We start from the raw sequence: 10,969 nt of genomic DNA, 5'->3' as shown, positions 1-10,969 counted from the left end.
TTAAATGCCAGATCATCATTGTCATATTACTTCTCACGAGGTTATGCTGCAGTCTCTGTGTTGAAGTTTCCTGGCTTCCTCCGCGCCTCCCTCTTCCCACCGTCAGAGCTCTCTGAGAAGCACGCCTGCTCCATGAAGCCGGCTGTGACTAGGAGGACACACGTGCTTTTGCACCTTCTTCCTTACGTTCTCCAGCCCAGGAGCATGAGCACAGGGGTGATGGGCTGATGATTCAGGTTGTATTGGTGACTTCCACTCTTACAGTGATTATATGTTTGTCTACTCTGGATGTCTTTGTTTCAGACTGTAAACTCTTGCGTGAGTACGTAAATCAGCATAAACCAAGCTCATTTATAAAAATTCAACAACTATTTATCAAGGACCTGCTATGTGTCAAAAACATCCTTTCTGATGACTAGTTTGCCAAGGACAGCCCTGCCTTCGTCTTGACAGCCAGGGTTGTCCCATAGGCTGGGTATGCCACGTCCTGAACCACGACAGGAGTGAATGTCATACAGGCCACGAAGGCAGCGGTAAGTCCTAGGAGTTGTGCATTATGGCAGCCTTACAAGCAGCTCTTGCTGCTCAATTTCTAGTGACTATGAGATCATTAAAGGCCATTGAATACAATGATTTAAAGCTTAGGCTTTGGTTCCAATTCCCAGCAGTTATTTACCTGCAGTGTCACTCAAAATTTGAGCTTCTTTTCCTCCCTTGGGAAACAGGAATTCTGGAGCCTTGGAGGATTATTGTGAGGGTTAAACAAAGAAACACATTGTATTCCCCATGTATAAGATGCACCCTTTTTTGAAAAATTTGGGGTCTAAAAACTGGGTGCATCTTATACAGTGGTTGTCAAGTCATTTAAGGAGTGTGGCATTTCAAATGTCATAGATGGAACTGAGGACCAGGCAATATATAAAGACAGTGATGTCATCAGACACAGATGAAGACAAGCTAATGGATGAGAGTTTTGACAGTGATGAGGAGTTGTATGAATTTTTTTTTTTTTTGTATTTTTCTGAAGCTGGAAACGGGGAGAGACAGTCAGACAGACTCCCACATGCGCCCTACCGAGATCCACCTGGCACACCCAACAGGGGGCAACGCTCTGCCCACCAGGGGGCGATGCTCTGCCCCTCCGGGGCATCGCTCTGTTGCAACCAGAGCCACTCTAGCGCCTGGGGCAGTGGCCAAGGAGCCATCCCCAGTGCCCGGGCCATCTTTGCTCCAATGGAGCCTCAGCTGCGGGAGGGGAAGAGAGAGACAGAGAGGAAGGAGAGGGGAAGGGGTGGAGAAGCAAATGGGTGCTTCTCCTGTGTGCCCTGGCCGGGAATCGAACCCGGGACTTCTGCACGCAAGGCCGACGCTCTACCACTGAGCCAACCAGCCAGGGCCGGAGTTGTATGAATTTTATGATGAATAAAACTTGAGTTCAATAACTTTATGTAATACATTTTTTTTCAAATTTCAGGCCCCAAAATTAAGGTGCATCTTATATATACATAGGAAATACAGTATATGTGAAGAGCTCTCATCACCATAGCTAGCATCCAGAAAAGACTTGATAAGTGCTAGCACCTATTATCCTCATTATTGATACATATTTGATAAAATTGTTATGTGGGGGTTGGGGGTGGGCAGGAGTAACTCAAGATAACAGCGTAGTCTTCTCCCTTGTTAAGATGAGTCTGTCCATTCACTGCTGAATCTCAGTCTTGCCCAGCTCCTAGCACATAGTAGGTGGTCAATATATTTATTAAATCTCACAGTTTCATAGTTCTTCATATTTCTAAACATGATCATACCTGAACTTTTTAATTCAATTCTAGTACCAATTGTAACAGAAGAAAAAAAAAAAGAAAGGAGTAATGGAAGTATTGCTAGTACTAATGGAGGTATTGCTAGGTTTTTGGCACTGTGCTTTGTATGCATTATTTCAATGTAGCCTTTGAGCTCCATATAATGCAGAAACAGACTGAGGCTTCAAGTTATTTCCCCAAAGTCACCCAGCTAGCAAGTGACTCAACTAGCTAGTGAATGAATAAGAATAGCTTATCATTCAGTAAATACTCATTTAACTCCAACTATGCAGCAGCAAGGGTTAAGACCTAGAAGTCAGAGTCAGAGAACAGGACAAAGACACCTTCTTAGGAAGCACATGAATAGTTTATCTGGACAACGTTGTTCTGCTATAGCCTTATGCCGGAACATTTTCTGGTCTAACGTGAAAATGAAAAAACATTTGCAACATAATTTGATGACAAAATAACCTAGACATGTTTTCTTTGAATGTATGTACCCTGATTTATTAATGTCATCCCATTACCATTAATAAAAATTTATTAAAAAAAAAAAAAAAAAGAAAATGAAAAAACAAAAACGCTCCTGTTTTTTGTACAATTTCTGGGAAAGGGTCCATATGTAAAACTAGCATTATGATTGTAGAGTGAGGTCCACCCAAACAAGTGAAACATGTTGCCAAACCCATTCAGTGTGGTACGACACGGGCCAGGCCTGGCCCAGGAGCTCTGACCCTGCGTGTGAGGTGGAGAGAGCTGAACAAGAGCACGGGCACTGGAATCAAGCTGGCTGGGGTTGAGTTCTGGCTCCACCACTTCGAAGTTTGAATGAGTCACTTAACCATCCTGGGGTTTAGTTTCCGCATATGTCAAGTAGGATAATAAAAGTAAGTAATTCACAACATGGGTGAATCTCACAAGCATCGAGCTCAGTGAGAGAAGCCAGAACAAAATACTCAGTAGTGTATGGTTTTATTTGAATGACAATCTGGAAAAGAATAGAAACCAGTTAGTGGGATGCCTGGGGGTGGAGGGGTGGGATTGACTATAAAGGGAACTAAGCACTTCCAGGAGTAATGGAAGTATTTGATAGTTTGGTTGTAGTATAGTTATACATATATATCTCTATATACAGGGTGGGGCAAATGTAGGTTTACAGTTGTTTGTATGGAAAATAATACAATAATTAATAAATAATAATGCAAGAATAAATTCTGTGTTTTACATAATCACAACTATAAAACTACTTTGTTCCCACCCTGTCTATTAATGTACACACATACATCGTTGTCAAAACTCACCATATTGTACACTTGAAGCAGCACCTGAGAGAGAGAGAGCCTACTATGCATTTGTTGTTCTTTCCAAGTCAGTTTGTTCAAGTAAGGACATCTCTGAAAGCCAGCAATAATTATACAGAATATAGGATTTTTTAAAAAAAGGTGAAAAATAAAATTTTTTCATGAGTTGCTAAGTTTTGATATTTGTCACTTAATGGAAGATGACAAAGGAAATATTAAATTTATTGGAAAAAATGCATAATCTTCTAATGTACCATTAAAAGACTAGCACATTATCACTAAGTGAAAAATAGAGATGGGTGATGGATTAAAATGGCAATTGAATCTATGTGTCTTCTGTCTGTACATAGATAAATATTTATTTAAGAGGGTGAAAACAAATTCTTGGGCCAGTCAAATATGCAGGCTACTTTCCCCCTTTTCCTAGAATTCAATCTGAAGTTGCTTGATTTTTGAAGTTTCTGGAATTGCTTTTGTCTCCACACTCTGATGTCAGCCACTCTAGGCATGTAAACCTGACCCAAATACCACAGGGGGATGGGCTTGGATCGTATTCACTTGTCTATAAAACTATTGGCCTAGCCTGACCTGTGGTGGCGCACTGGATAAAGCGTCGACCTGGAAATGCTGAGGTCGCCGGTTCAAAACCCTGGGTTTGCCTGGTCAAGGCACATATGGGAGTTGATGCTTCCTGCTCCTCCCCCCCTTCTCTCTCTGTCTCTCTCTGTCTCTCTCTTTCTCTCTCTCTCTCTCTCTCTCTCTCTCTCTGCTCTCCCTCTCCTCTCTAAAAAATAAAAAAATTAAAAAAATTAAAAAAAAAAAACTATTGGCCTATAACCTCATAAGGTGCAGGTCTTGGGAACTGAGTTTGAACTTCCTTTTAGCCACCATCAGCTGAGTGACCTTGGGCAATACTTCTGTGTCTCTGATCTTTAGTTCCCCCACCTTCAAATTCAAGGAGTAAGAATAAGTGATCTGCTAAACCCTTCACACTTCAACTTCTAGAATGCTACACCCCATGGAATAGAGAGGCAGACATGTTTGTCAGCTTTCAATGTCTACCAGCTATGAATGTTCCATAGACCATAATTTCTTATGTGTAAAATGGAATGAGAATACCCATCTTCACAGATTCTTTGAAGAACAAATGAAATTATGTATGTGAAAGTTCCTACTATAGTTTCTGGCCCAGTAACTTGTTCTCTTTTCCTCTCTTTTTTTCATTCTTTCTGTTTTCCTTCCTCCCTCCTTTTCTTTCTATTAGTATAATAGACTTCCATTTAATCTTAAAAATTCTTTTTCTTGTTCCATTTAGTCAGAAAGCATATCTGGTCTTCCAAACCTGTGTATTCATAGTGTGATATGCCCACTACTGTTGCCTGGTGAAGGTGCTGATATTCATTAAAAGAGAGTTTAAATAAACTTGCAATTATAACCAAGGTAAAGCAGCTCAGAATGCTAAAACTGCCCTTCTGCTTTTTAAGGTATAGTAATAGATTTTCTTAAGGTTTCTTTACCCTTACTATTCACTTTATTCATTCTGCAACCAATGTTTGATTCTTTCTAGAGCCAGGTGTGCTCGGTGTTAAGGGCAAAACACAAGTCAGACACGCAATTTAGCTCAAAAAGTTTTTCAGGTGAGTGGAGGGAATCACAAGGCTATGAGAACAGTCTGTTCAGAGCACATTAGAAGTCCAAAGAAGAGTTTTGAGAAGATGTTCACTAGTTAGAGGTGGTAAAGAAGGAAACTACATGCAGAAGGAACAGAATGCATGAAGGCCTGGGTATGTACATGCACAATGACCCTGTATAGTCTGGAAACTACATCCAGATCGTGGTGGTAGGAGTGTAGACTACAGTATGGTGGACCCAGTGAGAAAAGGAGCTGGGAGTCCTAGATGGCTTCTCTTTAAGCTAATGCTTGTCTTCCCAGAAGGGAGGACATCAGATGGCTGCACAATTGCTGGTGTTGACAGAAGAGCAACTCATTATGTCCCAACTCACCTGCCAGCCATTTGCATTGGGAGGTCATTGGTCTGTTGCACTGATGGGTTTGGACATGGTTCTTCAAGGTTTTCAAGGACTCAACCACAATTGGATTGATTATTTTAAAAATCAGGTCATAGTCATTAGGGACAGCATAATGTAGAAGCCATTTCTTTGAATTCCAACACTGTGGTTGAGTTTTTCTTGGAAATGTGGTCAGATATTTTTACCATCTACAAGTTCATTGCACAAGTGTGAGGTTAGGAGTTATAGATTAAGAAATAAATATTTTTATGAGACGATGACCCACAATTTTCTAGTAAAATGAATTGTTGATAGGGAACCAAGAATTCTCCAATACTGAAAGCACGCTAGGTGCTTTTTAACCCTTTGAACAGCCTGCATGGTAGTCAGAGGTATGCCTCCTGACTCTGACAGCAGCACCCCTCCCATTGCACCGCCTGGCCTCCTACAGATCTCCCCAGAGTACCCTGGGTAGGTCATTTAGCTTCTAAGGAGCCAAAATAAAAAGAGATCAGGAGACAATGGCCTTTTCCTTCTGTTCTCTCACCTCATTGAGGCCACTGACACACAAACACCCAGAGGTCCAGGTTTAGATTTAGGTGAGAAAGAGAAAGTCTCATCCTTGGATCTAAAAAAGGGGATTGCGAAACTATTGCAAACCTAGAAAATGGAGCCAAGCACCTTAGACATTTTGACTCCTTGTCTTGAAAAGAAGGTGAGAAAAAAGTATATATAGCCACACTTTGTAACAAAAGTAGATGAGAAAGGGAACAACAGGAGAAATTTAGAAAAGGAAGAATATGCAATTAAGTTGAATTTCCATGAACAACAACAACAAACATGTAGATGAGAAAGAAAGCAGCAAAAAGGGGAAAGGAATTGCTTCTCTTTCAGAACCTGATAGCTCTCTACTATTTTAAGAAGAGATTCTTCCCGTTTAAGCGGCATCATTCTCTTATTTTCTGCCTCCATTCTCACATTCTTTCCACATTCCTTTGGTTCCTCCTTTCATTTCTCTTTCCCTCTTTCTTTCTCTTTCCTGTTGTTGCTCCTGTTTCTTCAATCTCTTTCTTAAAGTTCACATTAAAATGCCAGCCTTAATCCCTGAGAAGCAGCTCTGTGTTCCCCGCCGCTGCGTTGCACAACTTGTGGTGTGGCTCTATGCCACCATTAGTTAGGCAGGGAGGTTTTATGTGGCCAAGGAACATCTTGTACAATTCCACTTTTTATCAAAACCAAATAGCATAACAATACATGCAGAGCCCCGCTCACATCAACCTCATAAGATTTCACTGTGATAAAAATACTGAGGTTGGAATAGAAAATCCATCTCTGTTTGAAAATAAATAACCCTGTTCCTCTCTTGCCACCCCCCAGCCCCTTCCTGAAGCCCCACTCCTCCTCCACTTGCTCACCTCCCCACCCTCTTGTCATCAAGTGCTTCCTTTGGCCTCCAACTGTTCAGGTTTCACCAGTCTGGTGACCCATTAGGATGGGGTTACACCACACTAGGGTGGGGTTTCAGGGCAGGGAGGAAAAAGGCTTGAGTTGGAAGCCCCACTGAGGTTGGGTTTGACTTCTCTGGCTATCATGGTCCCCGTAATCCTAGCAAGGCAGGGATGTCTCAGAGATGGGGGTTTTCACTGTTGGAATCAGAACAAGAAAAAAGGAGAGGAACATCTGCCGATGTGGGTAAGTTTCAGCACCTGCCTGGTTCAAGAAGCATCTGGCCCTGCTCATCATCCTTAGCCAGAGACCTGAGGAGAGAAACAGGAGTCAGGAAAGCACTGATCGGACAGCCCAGAGTCAATGACATAGGCCAGCTTGTCATGGCATTCGTTATATGGCATGGTATTAGGTTAGGAAGGCATACATGAAGGATAGCCTTTCCTTTCACTGGCCTCCTTCTAAATGATTTACAACAATAGGGTTAAAAGGAACTCAGACCTCTCCCTGACATCTCCTGATCTTAACATCCCAGGGAAGTCGTAAGAGTTCCCAACAGGAAGTCATCACGCTCTCTCCCTGAGTATGGAATCAAGGTCTTCAGTGTGGGTTACCTAGGAGGTAGGACTAGAAATGGAAGTGACTTGTTAAAGGCTGATGAGAAAGATTATCCACCAGTTAGAAAACCTGTGTTCATCTTCCTAAAATACAGGCTCAAGACCAGTTTGTGGACAATATTCATTCATTCATTCATTCATTCACTCATTCAATAGTCATTGAATTTCTACTGCATGTCAGCCCTATTCTAGGCTCTGGGGAGGGTGAAAGTTATGCAAAACAAAGTCCCTGCTTTCATGGCAAAGAAAGAGTTATACAATAAATAAATAAGCAAAATAAAATAAATTAAGTCAGATAGGAATAAGTGCTATGAAGCTTTTTCCTGAAAAACAGAATATGAAAAAAACAAACAAACATGAGAAATACATGGCTACTTTAAATTGGGGTGGACAGATACCTTCTCTGTAGAGGTAACATTGAGATGAAACCCATGTGGGGAGAAGAAGGCCATGGGAGAGCATTTCAGACATAAACAATGGCAAGTACGAAGGCTTGGAGTAGTCGCAAACCTGGCATCTTAGAGAAACACAGAAACGTTTCGTTGAGGCTGGACTGAGTGACAGGGGTGTGGAGGGTGTGCCAAGAGATCATGAAGGCAGGGCCCACCTCCAGGCTCCTTCCTGAGCCCCAGCCACCTGGCCTATCCACAGGGCCCTGCCCCTTACTCTGTGCCCAGGTCCATCCAGTTCAAGTGTATCTGGCGTGTGGAAAGTCTCTACTTTCTGGTGTGTGGAGGGGACTTTGGGTTCCAATGTGGCCACCCCAGGGAAAAGCCAGCCCCCTACCTTCTTGCCCAGACTCCAAGCACTGGGATTAGTGAGTGATTTCTCTGGGTGTCAGCCTTTGGGTGTGAGACTTTAAACTCTTAATTCCAAGCCATTACGGCCTGGGTATCCAATTGCGGTTGATGACTTCAAATAGTTTGCTTGTGTGTGCCAGACATTTTGTCAATGAAGGATTTCTCTCCCAGCTTTGGTTTCAAGTGAGTCTGGCGTTTGCTGAAATGCCAGTTGAATTAAAAAAACAACAACAGATGAATGAGAGAATGAAAAGGGCATTGAATACCTCACTGGAAGACTCTATGAAAGGGTATATGGGTGCATTTAAGGCAAAGGAATATTAAGAGTGTTTGTGTACTAGGGAAACAGGAAGGTGAAGCTATTGACAGGATAGCTCTGGACTTAGCTGTCTAGGTTCAAATCCTGGTTCTGTCACTTGCTAGCCGTGTGACCTGAGCATGTTATTAGCATCTTTGTGCCTCAGTTTCCTTATCTGTAAACTGTGAAGGGTAGCAGCACCTTTACAGCAGTTGTGATGATTAAAGGAGTCAATACATGTGAAGTGCTTAGAGCAGTGTCTGGCAAATTATGCAGATGTAATGATTACAAGCTTTTATTGCTGAAGGAGCCATGTTGGTGTGCCCCAGGGTTGGCGCTTGCAGTGGCTTGGTTCAGCTCAGCAATGGATCGTTGAGACTGAGTGTGAGCCCAAGACCTCAGGTCAGACCGGTAGCTCAGTCTCTTTCGGAATCATACCACACTCCTAATTCCAAGTCGTTAAGCTCACTGACACAGGAGTATGGTCCCAGAAGGGAATAATTAAAAAGGTGTAGACAGTGCATCCCAAATCTATCCTTCCTTCTGGACAGAAAAGCTCAAGGCCATAGTGGTGGGGGAGAGCCTTCCTCCTGCACAAAGGGAACTACACGGGACCTTGTAAGAAGGTCCCTGGGCTTGGCGCACAGACCCTCTGGCTATCAAGAGAAATCTCATCCCTAGAAAGTTGTATCTAGATCTGTGCTTTCAAACTTCAAAAAAAATAAATCTTGTTTTTAAAGCAATTGACCAATTCAAATGAAATCTCATCAGGAGTCCACAATAAAAGTGTTGAAGAGCTACACCTTCCCAGTGACCCCTTTTCCCCCTGTGACTGTCCTTGAAGCAACTGGAGGAAACATGATTTAAAAAGTACAGGCTTAGCTACCAGAAATCCCCACGAGAAGTCGACCTCGATTTCCCTCAGTTACTCACCCTCTAACACTTTTATAAATTTAATATTAAAAATAATATATTAAATAATAATATATGTACATAACGTTCAAAAGTCAGTCTTAAAATGTAAAACAGCTGTCCCTGCTTCACTTCTGCTTACCCTTAAGTTGTTCTCCCAAATGACGAGGACTTTCAAGATGTAACATTCACCTTTTAGCTCTCTCTTTGGAATTTCCCTCTCTATCTTGAAATGATGTGCCTCTCCTGCTAGTTCTTTATTTTTCACTCTCAGACATTTATCTTTTGACTCTCTGTGGTGGAGGGTAAGGACCCAGTCACCGCCTGTTTGCTCCTCCTATATCCCCCACCATTACACATGCCCTGCTCCACTTATTCACATGTAACTATAGCAAATGTTTGTTAAACCATTATTAACTGTTTGCCTGATCACACCCATGAACATAGTGTTCACAGATGAGCCACACAGTGTACCATAGTTGTATCTTCTTTCTTATATATTGTTTCTGGAGTTAACAGTTGCCTCATCTTTCCTTTGTGGTTTTGTATCCTTAACATTAATTCATCCCTCAAATTCTCCAAAGGTATAAAACTTCTCACAGGGAAGCCAAAGTCAGCATGTATTCAGAGGGTTCCATTTTCTCTTTGGGGGTGGGATTCCTCCTGGAGACCCAAGGTCCTCTCCCTACAGTCGAGGCTTACTGCTCGGTAAGTCTGCCTTGTGGTTGGTTTCACGGTCTTTCTCTCATTATCATTCTGAGCATTCCCTAAATCTCTCTCCCACACTCAGCCTTGATTCCCAGATTTTGTGGCTTGGTTTATGCCCCCTTTTCAGTGCAATGCATTCTTTTGCAGCTTTCCAAGTAAAGCTGCTTGGAAAGTGACTTTTTTGAGATCATGCATATCTGATGGTTTTAGTACATGCTCACATGATCTGTAGCTGGCAGGCCAACCTTTTTCTTTACTGTAAACTCAGAGGTGCTTGTTAGACTCATGCATTTTGCTCTGTCTGCCCAGAGTTGAAGAATAGATGTGTCTTTAACTCTACATAGGAGGCATGATCCTCCATCTCTCTTATGAAAGGATTCCTGGAGACATAAATATCTGTGTCTGGGTGCGTGACATGCCATCTAGAGCAAGATAAGGCATGAGATAATTAATACTGTCCTCCATCTACTAACCATATTTTCACTTAGCTATTACTTGGAGAATAGTGCCTATACTATGTGCCGTGGACTGTGCTCAATGCTGGGACCTGTTTTGCTTTGGGATGAATAATCCATGTGTATTTATTTTGACAGGTTCACATAGAGCCCTCAGGCCATATGGCAACACTAAGACTTTTCTTTCAAGCTACTCTTCTCAACTAGGTCAGCTTCCCTGACTGTAGTCAGCAGAAGCCAAACTCAATAAAAGAGCCTGCCAAGAGAAGGACACAACAATGAACATCAGACTCTCACAGGTGTCACTCGGCAAACAATATAGAAGACCTATTGTCTTGAATTTAGGGGCTCTGAGGAGTCAGAAAAAGCTTACCTCCCCTGCTCATACAAAGAATGTTCCAGAACCTCTGTGCCATGCTCCAGTGGAAGTCAATGGAGCTCCTGGCAGATGGCCTATTTCTTCCTCATGAGCCCAACTGGAGGAGATCTCAGAGAAGGAAAACAGTACAGAATATAGTAATAGTAGCAACAACAACAACAGTAATAATTGTTATTGTTTCTGTTGAAACCGAAGGGAAATACCACGTTAACAGGGCTATTTGGACTACTGGCCCTCTGTT

General features: G+C 42.3%; 1 non-coding gene across 1 annotated transcript; it reads right to left on the bottom strand.

Annotated features, from left to right (window-relative positions):
- Positions 1–1,321: 1,321 nt before the first annotated feature.
- On the bottom strand, positions 1,322–1,397 carry TRNAA-UGC (transfer RNA alanine (anticodon UGC)). Its single transcript has one exon. It is a non-coding gene; the product is annotated as a tRNA-Ala (tRNA).
- Positions 1,398–10,969: the final 9,572 nt, after the last annotated feature.

The sequence above is a fragment of the Saccopteryx bilineata genome, chromosome 1 (assembly GCF_036850765.1).
Source record: "Saccopteryx bilineata isolate mSacBil1 chromosome 1, mSacBil1_pri_phased_curated, whole genome shotgun sequence".
NCBI lineage: Eukaryota > Metazoa > Chordata > Mammalia > Chiroptera > Emballonuridae > Saccopteryx > Saccopteryx bilineata.
This window is presented reverse-complemented; position numbering and strand designations above follow the sequence as displayed.